The 19,381-nt window shown below is 32.6% G+C and overlaps 1 long non-coding RNA gene across 1 annotated transcript in view; it reads left to right on the top strand.

Annotated features, from left to right (window-relative positions):
- LOC134474623 (uncharacterized) overlaps positions 1–19,381 on the top strand; it is a 52,859-nt gene that overhangs the window by 11,564 nt on the left and 21,914 nt on the right. The window contains exon 2 of the long non-coding RNA XR_010045498.1: positions 613–674. This is a non-coding gene — a long non-coding RNA (uncharacterized LOC134474623). The remainder of the gene's footprint in view (positions 1–612; positions 675–19,381) is intronic.

The following is a 19,381-nucleotide window of genomic DNA, read 5'->3' as shown; positions in this document are numbered from 1 at the left end:
TGCCTAGCATGGGAAATGGAGAAAATTGGTGAGACCATGTCTTAAAATCATTTTAAAAATTACAAATGTATGAATTTATTGATCATTAAGAAATCTTAGAAATCACTGTGCAAGGTACATTAACCACTGCTATTCTACAATTATTTTTATTTTTCCATAGACTTAAAAACAGTATATGGTCCTTTATATATGGTCCTTATAATTATTTTTAGAATAGTACTAATCTCTTGATCAACACTAAATATAAATATAGGAGAGGTTTAAAAAAAATAATCAAATTCTTTTCATACTGAACCACCCAAATCCTAAGAAGGTATATTCAGTAGCATATCTGCAGTCATCTCGGTAAAACATTTGAAAAAAATGAAACAATGCAAACCTGGCAGCACATCAATGTCTACATGATGGTAAAGCTTATGCTAGGTGTGCTGACTAAAGTACACTTGCAAGAAATACATATGTTTTTATTCTGAATTCACAGGTGATATTTGACTGTGTATTTTTAATCTTTTTTCTTTTTCTCTTCTTTTCTTTCTCTCTTTCTTTCATTCTTTTTTTCCTGAGATTGGGTTCTACTATGCAATTGAGGCTGGCCTTGATCTTCCCTTGCAGGCCAGGATGACCTCAGACTTACAACAATCCCCTGCCTCAACCTCTGAGTGCTGAAATGACAGGTATGTAGCAACATCACTGACTGTGTTTTTCTTTTTAAATTTTCTCCAAAAAAATCTTCCTCAGAGTTATGTCATATTCTTATATTTTCTCAGGTTGAATATACAAAATCAAATCAGACACCACAGAAAATACAGTTGCAAAATCCTCACCAACATGTAACATAATGTAACATAGCATAGCACAGTACAGTATACCATAATAAAACAAAACAAAAAGCAACCACCTAACTCTGCTTTAAACAACTGCTTCCAAAGATACTTTAAGAATTTCTAAGTTATCCATAAACCAGTAATATGATCCAGTAATTTCACATTTAAGTAGTTTTTCTTTAAAATGAAAGTCTGCATCCACTCAAGCCCATATATAAGAATGGCTGTGGCAGCTTGCTTTCAAGGTTTGACCCAGAAACAGAAGAAATGGCCATCAGCAGATGAGTGAGGGGTGCATGAACAAGTCACAGTTGATTTCATTCAGGCCCCAATGACATGTGGTGGCAGCACACTGGGAGCCCAGCATGGAGACACTGCTTGAAGGAGACCAACCAAAGAGCATTTTGCCTGATCAGCCTCAGGGCCATCACCTCTAGGAAAGGCAACCTACCCAGCAGGGACACAAAGCCCACGGTCTATTTGGGATGGGAGGACAGGAAGTGATAGCAATGGCTATGAGAAAAGTTCCCCAGGAGTGACATGCATGTGTCCTTCCTCCGCATGGGGTGATGATGTCCATGGCCTTGGAAAGCCTCCCCTTGCAATCACCACCTGCTCTCCCCTCCACAGGACGTCAGAGTATGGAGCAACAGTATGTGGCTGAGTAAAACATCTAGGAATGAATAAGTAATCACTCATAGGCCCATGAGAATACAATTTGTTAGGAATCCTCATCCCCAGTACATGAGGAGGTTATAAAATGAAACATTTACATCTTTCAAGGAAAATTATTATGGGTATTCTGGGAACATCTCCATACTTCCTAATGGAATTGAAACAAAACTAACATAAGACCAGGAAAGAAACTCATCCTAAGATTTGACACATCTCTAAGTTAAGCCTAATTCTCAATGAAAAGAACTTTTTGGATGGAAATGTGCACTTGACAACGAGCCTGCCACTCCTTAAGCCATCTATGTGTTTGTTGTATGAAAAATTTCAAAGTGAAGAAAAGTGTAAAAACACACTCCATTTTCTAGTTTTTCACTTGCCATTTCTTTTTTCTTTCTTTTTTTTTTTTTGTCTTTTTCATTTTATTGGTACTAGGGATCGAACTTGCAACCACCTGCTTGCAATGCAGGTGGAGATTACCCGAAGAAAGAGTAGTTGCTATCATTGGAGAATAGACCAACTAAAATACAGGTATTGGAGTGGTGCTGTAGTGTGATGCCTTATGAAAGAAAAGTTGACCAAGGTCCCAGATACTTGTCAATTGTAGGTCTGATTATATATATATATATATATATATATATATATATATATGAAAAGCTTTTGACATACAAAAGTTAGAAACTCAGTTAAAATGAACAAATACTTAAATGACAATTCACTTGAAAACTTAGGGCAAAAAGACACACTGAACATCATTGGTAATCAGGAAATGCAAATAAAATGTCACTGAGATATCACATCATACTAAAATGGATACATTTGTAAAAGTTATCCTTACCAGAAGTAGTAATTAAAACTTTTAGAGCCAAAAATAAACAACTGTGTGGACTAAAAGATAATTGCCAAAGTATAAGGAATCAGTTAGTTTATATAAAATTTTGACTAGGTAATGCCTACCTGTGTAGATCATATTTTTTCCACCTTTGTGTAGAGAATTTGTATGAATTGACTTTTATATATACTTTTTTCTCTCTCCATATTTCCTTGTTATTCCAGAAAGCCTATGTGAGCCAGGTGAAGTAAGATGGTTGCTGCTTTTTTCTAATTTTTGCCAGTGGAAGTTAACAAAAAAATAATCTTATACTATGCATTTAGTTACATATTATGCTTCGGAAACCAAATTTAAATGCCAAACAAATACAGCATTTTCTACATGTTTACTGAACAATTCTATTGTTAATTCTCAAAAAGAGAACATGAACATGTCATTATCATGATATAGTTTCTCAAAAGCAATATGTTCGTGTAAGCAATAAACGTCCTCATCTAACCTCCAAACCTTGGGTACTGTTATCTATGCTGCCTGCTTGTTCACATCTAAATCTTTCCTGCCTCTTCCTTTGAAAGATAATCTCATTTAAAATTTTTGATTTATCTAATGATTAAGACTCTGTGACCAGGGTTAAGTCTCATATTAATATCTTCTCTTTTAAGTAAAATATATATTGAAGTAAATTTGAGTTTTTAAGTAGTCACAGATAAGTGCATTCGTATTTCCATAATGCTTGATAAATTCTTGTACTTTATTAGCTTTGTAAAACACTTGTATCATTTATTTATAAATAAGCTTAGTATATATCATATTATACCAAAAATTAATGCTAAAAATAAGTGAAAAGAGCATCCATTTTGTTCTTTTGTTACAAATATACTGTGCATGACAGTGTAACACTTTTCTAATGAACTTGGTTGTGATAAGTTTATAAAGGCAATAGTGCTATGTAATTTGGGAATTTTATCACTTTTTTGCATTAAAGTCATATATTTGTGTTTGAATGAGAAGAAAATGTGGATCACTTGAAAGGTGTTTCATTTCACCTATTTTGGAACACGATAAATTTCATTTTTGGAGCTATTTAATTCATAATTTCACACATAAATATGAGCAAAATTTGAATGTAATCATAAAGACTTGGAAGAGATTTAAAACACTAAGGCAAAGGTTAAGCAGTTAGTTGTTCTTAGACCAGTATTCTTTTAATAAAGGGGAGAGTCACCTTCGTTTGTCACTGATGCATTTTCAGACCCTGGACAGGTGTATTGGTTCTTTTCTATATCACTAACATACTAAGTCAGAAAGACTGTAGACTAAAGTAAATAATTAAACAAGGATAGACATAGAGCAAAGATAGAAGGACGAGAAGGAATATTTTTAATATTCTTTACAGATGTGACGATAATCATTGACATTTAAATATTATTGAAATATTTTGTATATTTGAGGGAATTTAAATTCATATTAAAATTTTAGCAGTAGCAAGATGATATAACACTTAATGTGTAGTGATTGGCTGGGAAAGATAAGTTCTGAATATTGGATTTTTTTCTCTTTATATTCTTAAATACTGAAATGTGTGATCAATCTGTAAGTTGAAACTTGCCATTTACCTCTCCACAGTGGCATTACATACATTTTCCCAGTGATTCTTCTGAGTCCCTCATCCTAAGATTACTCATGTTAATGTTTGTAAAATTAAAGTTATTTTGCCTTCCGTCTTTGTGAGACTCTGCCTCCCCCAAATTTGCTATCAAATGATACTTCATATACAGGTCAGAGATTTAATCATAAACAACTTTAAAATATTTTAGTTGATCGCTATTGCTCCTGGCTTATATGATTTTATGATATATGTATATAAATTGATGTAATTGTATTTGTTTATCACATTATACAGATTATATGATTCACATATAGATATACATAGGTATATATAAATATACAAAACTGCACATGTACAAATAAACTTCGCCTTGCTTTTTGCACATGGTTTCATTATTTGTGTCTCTTAAAAATAAAATTTTGATTTAACTTTGTAGTTATTTCTTCCATAGCTCTTACAATCAAATATGTGTTATAGCCAAATGGAGTTACTATTAGCTTTCTGGATACACTTCACTGTAATGGGTAAATGTTTTGTACTAAAGGTTTGTCAACTCAGTATCCCATGTAGCTCTTCTCCAAAGTTCTCCCCAGATAACAAAACTATAATACTATAGTTGGATTTTCCTTGACTATACGGATATTTATTAAGCTGAGTGTTTAGTGGGTCTGTAACATGCCAAATCTTAGAATGTGAACGTGAACGTGAAACAAGTGGATGTGAAACAAGAGCTGATGACTGCTGCAAACCCTGATTTTCTCTGAAGCCTCCTCACACAAATCATTTCTGTGGATTCCTCTTTTGTATTTTTCCTACAGTTAAAACTCACTAATTTATGAGTCCCATGACTTTGCCAAAGTCACTACCCTATCTGTGCCCCATTTCTTGGCTATTTTATGTTTATTCTTTACATCTGCCATTTTCTTAAACGTGAGATGGTGGGAATGTCAATTACTTATTTTTGACAGTATTTTCAATGTTTTTATTTTTCCATGAAATAAGTTGTGAAAATCCAATGTATTACTTAGTTGGTATTCAGTCATGAAGTATGATACATTTTACAGAACACTGCTGGTATGGATTAGAATCATCTAGTGGAATTGCTGATGAATTAGAACAAATTATTTTTAATGGTGTATTCAGCTTTTAACTTGACTAAAGGAATTTATAATTCTTCTCTTTATATGTATATATTTTTTATCAATACTTAAAAATTTTTTCTGAAGGTTATGAAAAAAATTACCCAGATGATAGGAAAACATATTTAAGGTTAAGTAGATTCAAGCTCACATCAAACTGATATAACTTTTTTCAAAACCTGGATTTGGCAAGATGTAACTGACTGCAGGGATTAGCCATGTGCCAAAATCCCTGTGCACTGAATTTTTATTTTTAGGAGTACTATAAAACACTGGATCTCAAAGTTCAGTGGACATTAGAGTCATCTAAAAAACTTGTTCAGGCACAAAGAGATTGAATTTTTCTCCACAGTGTCTGAGTCAGCATTGTTGTTGATTTCAATCTGTTAGAGAATCATGTGTAATCAGTGAGGAAAAGCTTTATAATATCAAGAGGTATTGAAGACCAGTCTAAATGTTTCAATGATGCTTTATTCTCTGATTAGACAACAATATGAAATTCTTCTTTTTCTTTATTTGGGCATGTGGATTAGGAATTTAGCAGGAAATATATTTCAAAAATGAAGCCCTGTAGACTATTATACTTCATATCATTTTATTTGGAATGATGACTGACAGCAATGAAAGCAAATTAAGAATCTATGACCACATTTAAGTAAAGTAATGGGAAGGACTTTTATCAGTTACAAAATATTAATTGTAGAAATGTGCCAACTTCTGAAACATCATATTTAAAGATTTTGTATAATACAGTATATTATAAATGAATAATTTCGCTTACATATTTTGAGAATATACCTTCTGTTGAGTCTTATTCTGGAACAATAGCTACCAATTCTATTGTAGTATTGTCTATGAATTTTCAAGAAAATTAAAAGAAGTTCATTTAATGTATAGCAATGTTACTGGAATTCTCTCTCTCTCTTGCTCTCTCTCTCTCTCTCTCTCTCTCTCTCTGAGTAAAAAATAACTAAGATAGTTTTCATTTGCATTTCTCCAGTGAGCAGCTGTCTTGCATATTTTTTCATGTATTTATTCTCCATCCCTACTTATTCTTCTAAATGTCTGTTCATTTTGTTGCCCCTTTTTAATTGAACCTTTTATTCCAAGGAGTCTATTTTTTGAGTTCTTTATATGTTTTTGATGTTAGTCCTCTTTGTGAGAAATAGCTGGCAAAACAATTTTCCCATTTTGTACATTGTCTTTAACTCTGTCACTTATTTCCTTTGATATGAAGATTTTTAATTTGATACGATAACATTTGTTAATTTTTGTTATACTCTTCACACACTAAGTTTCTATTCAGAAAGTCTTTGCTTGCACCTATGTCTTTAGAAGTTATACCTAAAACCTTCCTTTGTATTAAATATTTCTATTTTAAGTGGATCTGTTTAAGCCTTTAGCTCCTTGATCCATTTTGATTTTAGTTTAGTACATGCTGGGATATATGAGTTTAGACTCATTCATCTATAAATAGATGAGCAATTTTCCCTGGACCACTTATTAAAAAGTTTATCTTTCCTACAGATTATGCCTTTTGTCTTTTTTTCAAAGATCATGTAGCTCAACAGTCTGGAGTTGTTTCTCCAATCTTTATTCCATTCCTCATCTCTGTTTTTGTGGCAGTATCATATTGTTTTAATTATTGTAACTTTATACTATAAGTTTATATTTAGGATTTCCATGCCTTCTGTTACTGAGAATTGTTTTTGCTACTCTAAGAATCTTCCATTTCCATGGTAAGTTTAGGACTTTTTTCTCTTAATCTGTGATGAATACCCTTTATATTTTTGTTGTAATTGTGTTAAATCTAAACATCAGTTTGGAGCATACAGTGCTTTTAATTCTCCTTTCTCTACCTCTTCAAAACATAAGATATTTTTCACTTTTCTGATATACTCTCTAATATCCTTTTTCCGATTGATATAGTTTTCATTGTAAAAGTCTTTCAGTTCTTTGATTAGAGGAATTCTTAAGTGTTTACTTTATCTGGATGCTACTGTGAATGGTATTATTTTCTAATTTTGTTCTCAGTGAGTCCCTTATTTGTGTATAAGAATGGGAAAAGATAAAAGAAGAAGGAACAAATATATATGCTTACAAGATACCTAAGATAATTGAACTACTAATAGTTTGTTGAAAGGAACAATCAGTGCTTATATTGTTTGATTGATTTTGTCTGCCTATATCTGGTAAACTGAGCAACTATTTTGAAGATAATAACATGCAGTGTGATAACCATTGTTAATTTCCTATTATCTTGTTTTGAAATTGTGTATCATTTTTATTGTTTTTGTTTATTCTATTAAAATAAAAAATATATAACTACCCAGTTCTGGCTCTCCAAAACTTCAAGAGTGGCTTTCTATCACTTCTGCAATAAACCTTTCCTTTGTACCATTTTGAACTTTTCTCATGGGCAGAGAAACTAGCCCTAAAAATTTAAGGTAGGCAAAAATTGAAGACCATTCCTTGTGACCCCTAAAACTCAACCTAGTGAGCCTGGGTGGCTTCCCAAGAAATTTGCTCTCCTTCATCCAATTGAGCTCAGACATCACAGCATTCCAGTGAACTCCAGATCAAAGCACATGCACGCCCTCTTTTCCTCTTGCTAAGCATTAAGCACTTGATTTATCTGTATAGCATTCAGTGAGCCTTTGTCCTCCCAGCACTATTTCTTTGTTCAGGATCTTCAATAAAGGTAGCTGTTTTTCCTTCACCACCAAAGATATATCTTGCAATTCGTTGTGTATCATGCACATTTAAAACTATGAGTAAAAAATGCATACAATGAATTTATTACTTGTATTTGGAGTTGCACCAATTTTGGTTCCTAAGATCAATGAATTTTATCCTTTAAAATTAAAATTACAATGGGCTACACACTCAGGATCCCTTCTTTCTCTCTCTCTCAGACAGAAGCTTTCTTTCTCTCAAAAAGATATTCTACTCTGAACCTCCATTGATCCTAAAATTCTTTCTTTGATTTTAGAGAACACGAACTCATATCAAACTACTAGTTTGGGACTATCTTTTCCCTATATCAATAATGCTGTTATTTTTCAAAATGGAAACTGTTTTATGGTATTTTATTGATAAAAATAATATAATAAAGTAAAAAAAAATAAAAGAATGTTACAGTTTTTGCACGTGTATTTTGTAAGATTGCTGAACTTAGCTATTAATTCTAGAAGTCATTCAGTGGCATTTTGGGGCCCTTTTATCAGAGTCATGCTGTTCAGAATTGTGATACTTTGATGTCTTCCTTTCCTGTACATATCCCTTTAATCTTTTTCCCCTGTCACATTGCCCTAGCTAATGTCTGAAGATAGTGTTGAAGAAGAGTGGAAACAGTGGCCATCTTTCTCTTGTCCCTACTCTCAGAGAGAAAGTCCTTCATTTTGCAACACTGAATACGATGCCAGAAGGAGGTTTGTCATGAATGTCTTTATTCATTTTGACATAAAGTCTGCCCATATTTTTTAATTTTCAAGTTTTACTCTTGAATGAATGTTGCAATTTGTCAAAGACTTCTCCAGTCTGTTTTGAGAGGATCGCATGAATTTGTTGGTGCTTCTGTTTATGTAATGGATTGCATTTATTGATTTGTGTATATCAAACCATCCTTAAATCTCTGGGATGAAGAATAGTTGGTTAAAGAGATGAACCTTGTCTGCTTTTTGATGAATTCTTGTATGGTCAAGGCGAGTCAGTAATTCTTGCTTTTAGGAGTGACTTTGTGAGTGCTCATCGTATTTCAATTTTTTTGAACATATTTGCCTTAGATCTTCCTTGAAGTGCTTCAGAATCTCAGTTCTGACTCCACCAGGTCCTAGGCATTTCTCTGTTGTTAGCTTGTTTTTTATTGTAGCTCCACTTTCATTACCTTTGATTGGATTTTCAGAGCTTGTAAGCTTTGGTTCACCTCTGGTTATTCTTTTTTTAAAATTTTCTTTTAAAGAGAAAGAAACAGAAAACAAAAGAGACAAACAGCAACTCCAAGAACAACAAAATATCCAAAACAGTAACACTATTGATCTTCAAAATAAGATGATAAGAATTTAACAATGGTTGTTATATGTCATATTGTTATTATCTATATATTCTTGCTTTTAATGATAGAGTGATAATATGTCTGTCCAAATGTATGGCTTTCTGAGTCAGTCAGCATTCATTTCATAGTGGAAATTAGAGAACACATGGTAACTTGGCACCCATGATTAAGAATTTAACCCCCAATAAAGGTGTTTCTCAAAAGGATAATTCAGATTTGTGGAAAGCATAAGGGTTTTGCTGCAAAAATCAAAGTCTACCCTATAATTCATCTATAAAGGCCATCAAAGTCTCTAACATCGTATATGTCACTGACAGGTGAAGAATCATTAGAAGCTAAATAAATGATACCAGTAACATAGGAAAGCCTATTGCCTGCCCTTCTTATATGTGTCCACTTAGACCGGTAACAACATGAGTTAAGTAAATTTTGCACACTAAGTGGAGAAGGCAGTCAGTTAATCTAGCTGCAGTCATGCTATCAGGTATTTTCACACATTAGACTACTTAACATGCATTTTGGAGAGCTTTTAAATGGCTTATTTTTGTACCAGGAATCTTAACTGTACATTATTCTTGTTAACTAGCAATATTCCAAGCAAGTAAAGTGACGGATTAACAAATTTCATTTGAAAAGTGAGATGTTTATAATTGCTCTGTTATGGCTCACTTGATGTCCTGAAATAATTCAAAATAATTACCATTCATGTTCATTTTGACTTGAAGAAGAACCAGAAGATGTGTGGTGCCAGTTTGGTGAATAAGGTGGTTGAGGGAACACTTTAATATTTTCATGAACTTATCTTTCTGTTGAATGGGACTTGACAGCTACATTTACCATATGACTAATCACACTTCATAATGTTTAATCACACGTTGTTCTGTGTATGCTCAAAAATAAATTTGAGCATGTTACTTATCATTTCATAATGATTGTTTTTCCCTTAACCTGAGGAACAGAACGAGATACCTCACCTAACCTCTGGAGAGTCTTAAAAGCTCGTTTATTCCAATATGCCAGGCATATCATTTGTGATACAAAATATTGAATGAAAGTCCAATTTTACTTGTTAAAATGAGACAATCCTATGATGATTTGATATTTATGATTGCAGAAGTCTGAAGTGCCAGGAGACGGCTTGGATTCCTCATATATGTCCATACTCACAGTGTTCAGTAGAAGAGCTTCACTTTGTCTTACTGGGATTCTGTGGTATTCTTAGGGGAATTTTAGGTCACTACTTCTTTTACTTCAGGAAAAATTACAATTATTCAACTGGTTACATCTTGTGTTCAAAGTAATATTTATAAACAACCTTTTTCCTGAGTGTTGAAAATGAAGCCCCCAGGCTGGGGATATTGCTCAGCAGCATAGTGCCTGCCTGGCAAGCACAGATTTGTGTTTGATTCCTGAAACACACCATAAATGAAGTCCCCAAAATGAATCAGTGCTTTAAAGAATTATCATGCTTGTTATTGTTAATCCTGGATTGGTGTATTTTTTCTGCTTCATAGCTTAACATATTTGAAGGACGTCTGAAATTTCTTTTAATATATTTTTATTTTTAAACACTTTGTATAATGTAAAAATACTGTTTAATTCGCTACTATTTAGATTGGTTTTATAATATACTAAAAACCCAGGTGAAGAATGAAAACTAGTACATTATCTTCATATTTAAATTTGAGCTAAAATAATGTGGTGAGAGTGATTTGCTCATTTTCATGATTTTATATGGTCATCTACAACTTTAGACAATTTCACCAAGATTTACAAACTCATAACTACCTCTACATAGATATCATTCCTAATAGTTCTGATAAATTGGTTCCACTGTGTTTAATCATAAATCTGATTTAAAATGTTAAGGGGTCATTCAAATATCCATTTGATATATATATATATATATATATATATATATATATATAATGAAATATGTCAGAAGTACATAAAATCATACATGTATATACTATATATAAATGATATCTGGAAACATTTTATTTCATCAGTGTAATAATTAAAAGAAAGAAAAAAGGTTTTACTTTATATATTTGAGGTACAGCATATGATGTTTGATATGCATGTCCATAATCAAGGAACTAATGTAGAAAAACAAATCAGCACCTTTAATTTTATATAGTAACTATATTTTTTTGGTGTTGAAAGTAAGCAAAATGTACTATTTTAAAATTAACACTGTAAAATATTAAGAATTAAAACTATAGCTATCATATAGTTTTCACTTGTTTAAAGAAAATAGAGCACTTACACATAGAAAGAATAGCAATCGCTTTATGAAAAGCACACGATTGATTTAACAAAATTTGTAATCAGACCTCTACATTCTACTGAAATTCCATGTGGGAAAAAAAGCCTCCTGTCTCAATTGAAGGAGAAAAATGATACTATGGTAGATAACTTTCAATATATTCCAAAATTAAATAGTTCGTTTGCATCTAAATCTCAAAGCCTTTCTCTTCATCTCAGCTCAGTCTTTCTTGGCTGCATCCTCTCTTGGTCTTTGCTTTCTCTATGCTAGTTTACATATATTTATACTGTTCTGTTTATTTTCTTCCATCTTCTCAATTACTTCCACCTGTGTCAAATTCCCATTCCAAGGCTTTTGTTGGGTTTTTCTCTTTTCCTTCCTGTCTTCTCACTTTCAAAACTTTTATTAAAATACAAGTTATACTTGACTACACACAATGTGAAAATTCCAACTGTTTTTCAAGTCACCTAGAGTACTCTTCCATCTCTTCATTGTTATACTGCTTCCAATATATTTCAATTATTCTCCTATCTTAATTTTAATACATAACAAACTGCTCTCACTAAAGTCACCAAAAATTTCTTAGCTTTACAATCAATTTTATTAATTAAGTATTATACAGGAAATTGAGTTTGGTGTATTCTTCTTGTGTGTCTTGTCTTTCATAATTTCAACAAAACTTTGCTTTTTATTTTCCTCTTACTTTTAAGATTGATCTGTTCATTATTTCTATTTTGCCTCTCCTTTGTTAAACACAGTGTTCAGGTTATAATAAGAAATGAAAATATGCTTACAGTAAAAAAATTGCTAGAATGTAATTAATACATATAATTATATTGCATGTATTCAAAGTGATGCTCCGTCTAAAATTTTGACAACAACTAAAGTTCTCAGTTGCATTCTTTTTGATCACAGTCCAGTCATCAAGGAACACCTCTCTAGGTAACTGGCTGACCTTTATACCTCTTGGAGAGTAAGTCTTAGTGACTTTTCATTCTCCTAAGTTTTGAGATATATATGGAGCAGGCACATCCCTTATGCTTGTTTCATACTCAGGACACTCTAGAGGTATACGTTATTAACCTCTTCTTGAAATACTATTCCACTTATTTTGTTCTACCTCATAGTTTCTGTTTCATACATTAAGTTTAGTAGTGCTGAGCAACAACAGCTTAGTGAACACTACACTAAAATTTCCTCTCTACAGGCATTTTATATTTCATGAAATATTTAATTAAAAAATGTTTTCTCATATCATTACATAAAGTTTTTCAGAATAAACTTGCTCCTTAAGAAATTGAATGTACATTTCTTCAAGTGGCATTCCATTCAGTTTAAAATCATGGCCATTCTAATACCTTAGCTCTGGACTCCTGAATATGTCTAGGACTCAGCATTTCCAGTCACATTTCATTGCTCCCAGTAAAGTCACTAGTGCTTTAAAAAGTGTCTTACTTTTCTAAATTTGTTACAACTTGCATATTTATTGAATTGGGTTCATTTAACTTTTTGCCATTTCTAACTCCCCAAAACTATCTTCTTACATTATACTAGTATATAGCCTGAAATGCTCAATCCAACATTGTACCCAAGTGGTTTACTCTCCACTCCTATCTTCTCATTTCCTCCCTATAAACATCATGAGTTTTAAAATATGTGCTCCATTTTATTTCAGGAGATATCCAGTGCAGACATAGAAATGAAAAATGCAATATTTTTCACAGGGTTTACTTCTCAGGACTCCCACATCAAGCAGAGTGGATGTTCCTGGCATTCCTGGCAATATGCCTCACCACCATTGTGGGGAACCTGGGTCTGATTAGTCTTGTCAAGAAGGACCCTCACCTTCACACACCCATGTATCTTTTTCCTTGGCAATTTTGCCTTTGTAGATGCTTTTTTATCATCCACTGTGATGGCTAAGGTGGTGGTTAACTTGTTAGACAAATACAAGGTGATATCTTTCTCTCCAAATGCATGGTAGAATGTTTTCTCCTTTGCAATCGGTATAACCTCAGAATGTTTTCTCTTGGCACCAATGGCTTATGATCGCTATGTAGCTATATGCAATCCATACTGTCATTATGACCAATAGACTGTATGTACAGCTATTAATTTCATCATTTTTAGGTGGCTTTCTCCATGCATTAATTCATGACAGTTTTTTTTATTCAGATTAACTTTCTGTAATTCCCACATCATATATCCCTTTTATTGTGACGTTACACTGTTGTTTAAGATTTCCTGTACAGAACCTGCTCTTAATTATCTACTTGTTTTTATTTTCTCTGATTCAATTCAGGTATTCAAGATTTTGATTGTTCTTGTCTCTTGAACACTTATTCTATTCACTGTTTTAAAGATATCATGGGGCTGGGGATTTAGCTCAGTGGCTTAAGTGCCTGCCTTGCAAGCGGGTTGTCATGAATTTGATCCATGGTACTAATAAAAAAAATAAAGAAGTGTCTCAAAAGCATAAGGAAAGCTTTTCCCATCTGCGCAGCCCATCTTTTGTCTATGTCTTTGTCTTGTTGCCCCCTTCTATCCATGCATGTGCACCCAGCATCTTCACAAGCAGATGGTCAGGATATGATCTTCTCTCTGTTTTACAGCATCATAAACCATGCACTGAATCCATTTATCTCCAGCTTGAGAAATAAGCAAGTCATAGATTCACTGAGAAAGATGTTAAATAGAAATGCTTACGTCTCATATTAATATCTGCTCTCTGTTAGCTAAAATAAAAACCATGAAAAATGTTAATGTTATCAGTATTATTCAGAGAGTCTGGCAGTTATAGTTCTATAATGTTAATGATTTATTTATGTGTTTTATTATGTCCTTGAAACATTCCCTTCACTCATAAAGAGTTTAATACCAAAGAATTTAAAGCTGAAAAAAGGAAAACATTTTACAGTTTGTGTTCTTGAATTATTTATATATTGAGCAATAAACCATGCATCATTCCAAAGGAACTGAGTATGATAAGTTTATACAGATAATACTATTGTGTAGTTGGGACTCATGTCACATTTACATTTCTGTGGCTGCAAATTTTTTTTTGAATGAGAAAAATGCACAGTATTATTGCTAGTCATAAAAACAGTGGTTTTTTTTTTCCTATTTGTATTGAGAAATGGTGAGTTTCACATCTCGGAATTATTCAAATCACATACCACAGAATTATCAACTAAGCTTTGTATATACTTATAAAAATGAGAAATGAGTTAAAAGAGCGAGTCCCCTGCTAAGAGTAAAAAAGATGTTCTTAGTTCAGTGTTCTCTGAGTAATAAGAAGATGTGTGTCACCTCTTTTGTCCTTGATTGCTACTAAGCCCCTTTATAGATGTCATGCTTTGTTTCTGGGCAATGTAAAAAGTCTCCTTAATTCAGAAAATTAATGAACAAATTAAACAATTAAGAATATATGTTAAACCAATAACAGTTTTAAATTGAGATATGAATGAATCTAACAATCTGTATGAAGAAACATCTGATAAAGTTTGGGAGGGCAGAAAGATGAACGTGTCAGCAGGATGGAAGATGTAAGAACTAGAAATTCATAAAAAAGTGAATAATTTTTACGGTGAGAGTTTAAAAAGTAGTAATATAGAAAGTATACATCTATCTTCCTTAAGTGTAAAGAAAATCATAATGCTTAACATTCAAACTTCATTGCAATGTTTTGTTCACATGAGGAACTTTATATGGATATTATTGAAGTACAAGTTGTTATAACATTGTATAATGCTGTGCCATCCCCTCTGAGGATGCGATAGGAAACTCTGAATGTTCTTCAGATTCTCTAAGTGTAGTGTGTGATCAAGCTGCAGGGCTCCCTTGGCCGTTTTCCTATCACACTTGATCTTGGGCAAAAGCCCAAATGGTGGTGCCACTTATCTGTTAACAATGAAATTCCATGCATTTTTTCTAGAAATACCAATGATTCTTTCTTTTAAGAATATTTTTTATTTTAAAAAATCAAAACAGAAAAAAACATAGAAATGATACAGAATTAAAATAAATAATAGAAAATTCTTTTACCATAAAAATGGATCACCTTTTAAGTGAAAATATAGTTGTTATATCTTCCATCCTGGGGACACTTTCATCCTTCTGCTCTCCCAAACTTTTCTATCAGATGTTTTTCGTACACACATCTTAGTTTTATTTTTATCTCAGTGTAATAGATTCTACTATATTTTCATTACTTCTAAATTACATAGTTCTGTAGGATAAGAGGTCTGTAGACAAGAAAATAGAATAGTGGCCTTCATAGGTCTTTTATGTAATGTCTACCAGAGAGAGTTAAAAAAAATTCTACTAGACAAATTCCCCTAAGATGCAAGTCATAGATAGGGGTAGAGAAAGAGAGAAAAAAACACATAAAGAAAGACACAAAATGGCCTTGGGAGTTGAAGCAGGAGACCAGAAAAAGAGCGTATAGGCAGGATACAGAAAGCCAGTATACAAATGATTAGCAGCCCTTCCCTCCAAAAGAATTCAGGAGAAGCAACCTGGAAGTGTATGTGTAAGTTTAAAACAGTATATACAAACACCCATACTGTATACATATGTAATTACTCTAAAGTCATTGTGTTATTCAGTCTAGAGTCACTGTATTCATTATATAATATAGACTATGATAGATATCCATTGACCCCTTACTAACTCTAACATAATGATAAATGAGGCACACTTTGCCAATCAGCTGGCAACCACAATGAGAAGGCTCTAAATAGAAGATCAAAGAGAAGTAAACAAACAAACAAACAAACACAAGGACAGTGAAAAAATGACATTAGGTAGAAGTACCAGGAAGCCAGTTCAAGAACAAAGGAGACATGGGTGCATCCTTCATTCATAAACTAAATTATTTTAGTGCAGTATTCATGTCATGCCAAATGTTTAATGCTGAAAATAAGTAAAAGCAATATACAGGTTGCATTATAAATACACTGACCACTAACCTGAAATGCCGTTCAAAAGGACTTGGATGTGGTAAGTTCAAAAAGATAGTAATGCTGTTAGTTTGGGACTCTTACCACATTTACTCCATTGTGGTGGCAGGTTTGTGTTTGAATGAGAAGGAAATACAGGAGTATTGAGGATCATGAGGTAGATCTTTCATTCCACTCGTTTTGAAAAGTGATGTTTCAGTTTTTGGAGCTGTAAACAGCTCTGAGATATCAAACAGAATTATGAACAAGAGTTTGAAGATAATCTTACACAATGAGAAGGGAGTTAAAAGAGTGACATGAAGGCTAAACACTAAGCTTAGTTCAGTGTTCCTGAGTAAAGAGGAGTGTGGCCTCTCTTTGTCACTGATGCTGCTTAGGGACTATCTAAGTGTCTAGGTTCTTTTCTGGGCAACCAAAATCCTCACTAACTCAGAAAAATAATAGATTAAATTAAATAATTAAGCAAGGGTGGGCATAGAGAAAGTTGGTGGGAAAAAGGAAAGGTTTTTAATCTTTAAAAATGTAAAAATACTACCATTGAAAATTTATTGAAGTGTTTGGTACAGACGAAGGAATTTAAATTTATATTACCAAAATTTAAGTAGTGGCAAAATGATATGACATTTAGTGTCCAGTGACTGGCAGAGAGACAAAAACACTGAATGCTAGATTTTTTCTCCTCACATTCTTTATTATACTACGTGATCCATCTGCAGTCTATTATTTGACATTTACCTCTCCACAGTGGAATTCCATACATTTTTACAGTGATACTACTGAGTCCTTCATCCTAAGATTACTCATCTTACGTTTTCAAAATTCTAGTTATTTTCATCTTCCATCCTGCTGACATGCTGCCTTCCCAAACTTTGCCATTAAGTGATATTTCATAGAGACCACAGATTAAATTGTATTTCACTTTAATATTTTTCAGTTGATTATCTTTGCTACTGGTTTATGTACATTTATTGTACATGTATCTTGATCATTATAATTTTATTTGGTCATCAGTAGGTTCAACTAATATGATTTACATATAGATGTGCACAAATACCATAAATATGCAAAATGTACATGTATATATAGCTTACATTCTCTTTTTACATTATTCATGTTTCTTAAAAATCAGATTTTGGTTTAACTTTGTGATTATTTCTTACATAGTTCTTAAGACAAAATGTCTGCTATAGTCAAATTGAGTTACTATTGTTTGTTCCTTTAATTTGGTCAACTCAGAAATCCATCCAGCTGTCATTTTTGCACAGCTGTAGTTGATTGATTTTTACTGTTGTATAATGTCCCCATTGTAATGATCATTTCCTTTTAGTTACCTAGAATTATTTTTGTTCATTCACCTTTATAGCACAGAGGTCAAATATTTTCAATCAACTGGAGTTCTTTCATCTACTATAACAAAGGTGTATTAGTTTAATTTTCTTTTCCTTACGTTTACATGGATATCAAAAAAGAATGTTTGGGCAGTGTCTGTAACCTCTCAAATTTTACTTTAATTTTAGTAAATGTACAACAAGTTTGAGGGCTTCTCAGAAGCTCCCACTTTCTGTGCAGCTTTCTCATACACATCATTTCTACAGAGTCCTTGTCTTGGTTTTGCTTTTTGATTTTAACTCATTGTTTAATGTTTCATGACTTTGCCAAAATCCTTATATTTTTTGTAGTCTCATTTTCTTTGTCGGTTTTCATTTTTCCTTTTTATCCACCATTTTCTTAAATGTAAGATAGAATGCCAAACACTTATTTTTGACAAGATATTCAACATTTTTTGTTTTCCATTAAATTGTGAAACTCCAAGGTATTATTTAATTGGTATTTACACATGATAAATTGTATAGAATTCTGCTGACATTGGATTAGAATTATCTCATAGCAAGTGATGATGATACAGAAGAATATGTTTGTGATGTTATATTCATTTTAACTTGGATATTCAAAAGAATTCATAATTCTTTTTATATGTATACAATGTGAACTTTTATTATGATTTAAAATGTTTACTCTGAAATTAACAAAATTACCCAGGTGATAGGAAAATATATCTATGAATTAGGCATGGGTCAAAACCTCTCTGATCTAATTTTTTTTCAGGAGTGGCATTTTAAGACACTGGGTCTCAAAGTTTAGTGAACATTAGAATCATCTAAAAAGCTTGTGCCAAAACAGAAAAATTGAACACAAAGCCACAATATCTGAGTCAGCACTGTTAATGTCGTTGATTTCACACCACTTGGACAATCATTATACTCAGTGAGGAAAATATAATGTCATGCAATGCTGAAGATCCCTCTAAATGTTGTTTCAATATTCCTTCTAGTTTATGATTAAACAACAATATGCAAATATTCTCATTTGTCTGTATTTTGGACAGATAGTTTAAGAATTCAGCAGGGCATATATTTCAAGGGTGAACTGCAGACTACAGTGCTTCATAACTTTTTATCTGTGATGAAGCACTACAGTAATGCTAGCAAATCAAGACTATAAGCACATTTCAGTAGAATAATGGGAAGGATTTCTATCAATTGCAAAATATTAATTGTCAAGATTTCCCAACATTTAGAGCATCATTTTAAACATTTTGTATATAATTCAGCATATTCTGGTGGCTGAAGTACTTTTGCATTCAAATTTTGAAAATGTGCATTTTATGTGAGACTTATGTTGGAGCAATAACTAACAATTCTATTATAGTATTGTCTATTAATTTTCAAGAAGAATATAGGAAATCCAGTACAGTAATGTTAGTTGGGGTCTCTCTCTCTTTCTCTTGCTTTAATCCGTGTCCTTTTCCCTTCACTCTCCCTCTTCCTTTCATCTCTGTCTCTTTCTCTTGAGTTTTATTAGATTATATTTGTAATACACAATGCTTACATTCATTCTAGGTAGTTGGTCCAGGTTTTGTCTACTCTCCCTCCCCATACCCTTAGCTCTTAACCCAGTTTCTACTTCAGAAAGAGCTATCTCCACAATTTGTATTGTCTGCATTTTATTTTGTTTCTCATT

The sequence above is a fragment of the Cavia porcellus genome, unplaced genomic scaffold, assembly GCF_034190915.1.
Source record: "Cavia porcellus strain 051 isolate PalLab524CR breed Dunkin Hartley unplaced genomic scaffold, mCavPor4.1 scaffold_34, whole genome shotgun sequence".
Lineage (NCBI taxonomy): Eukaryota > Metazoa > Chordata > Mammalia > Rodentia > Caviidae > Cavia > Cavia porcellus.
The sequence above is the reverse complement of the archived record's forward strand: the minus strand, read 5'-3'. Positions and strand labels throughout refer to the sequence as shown.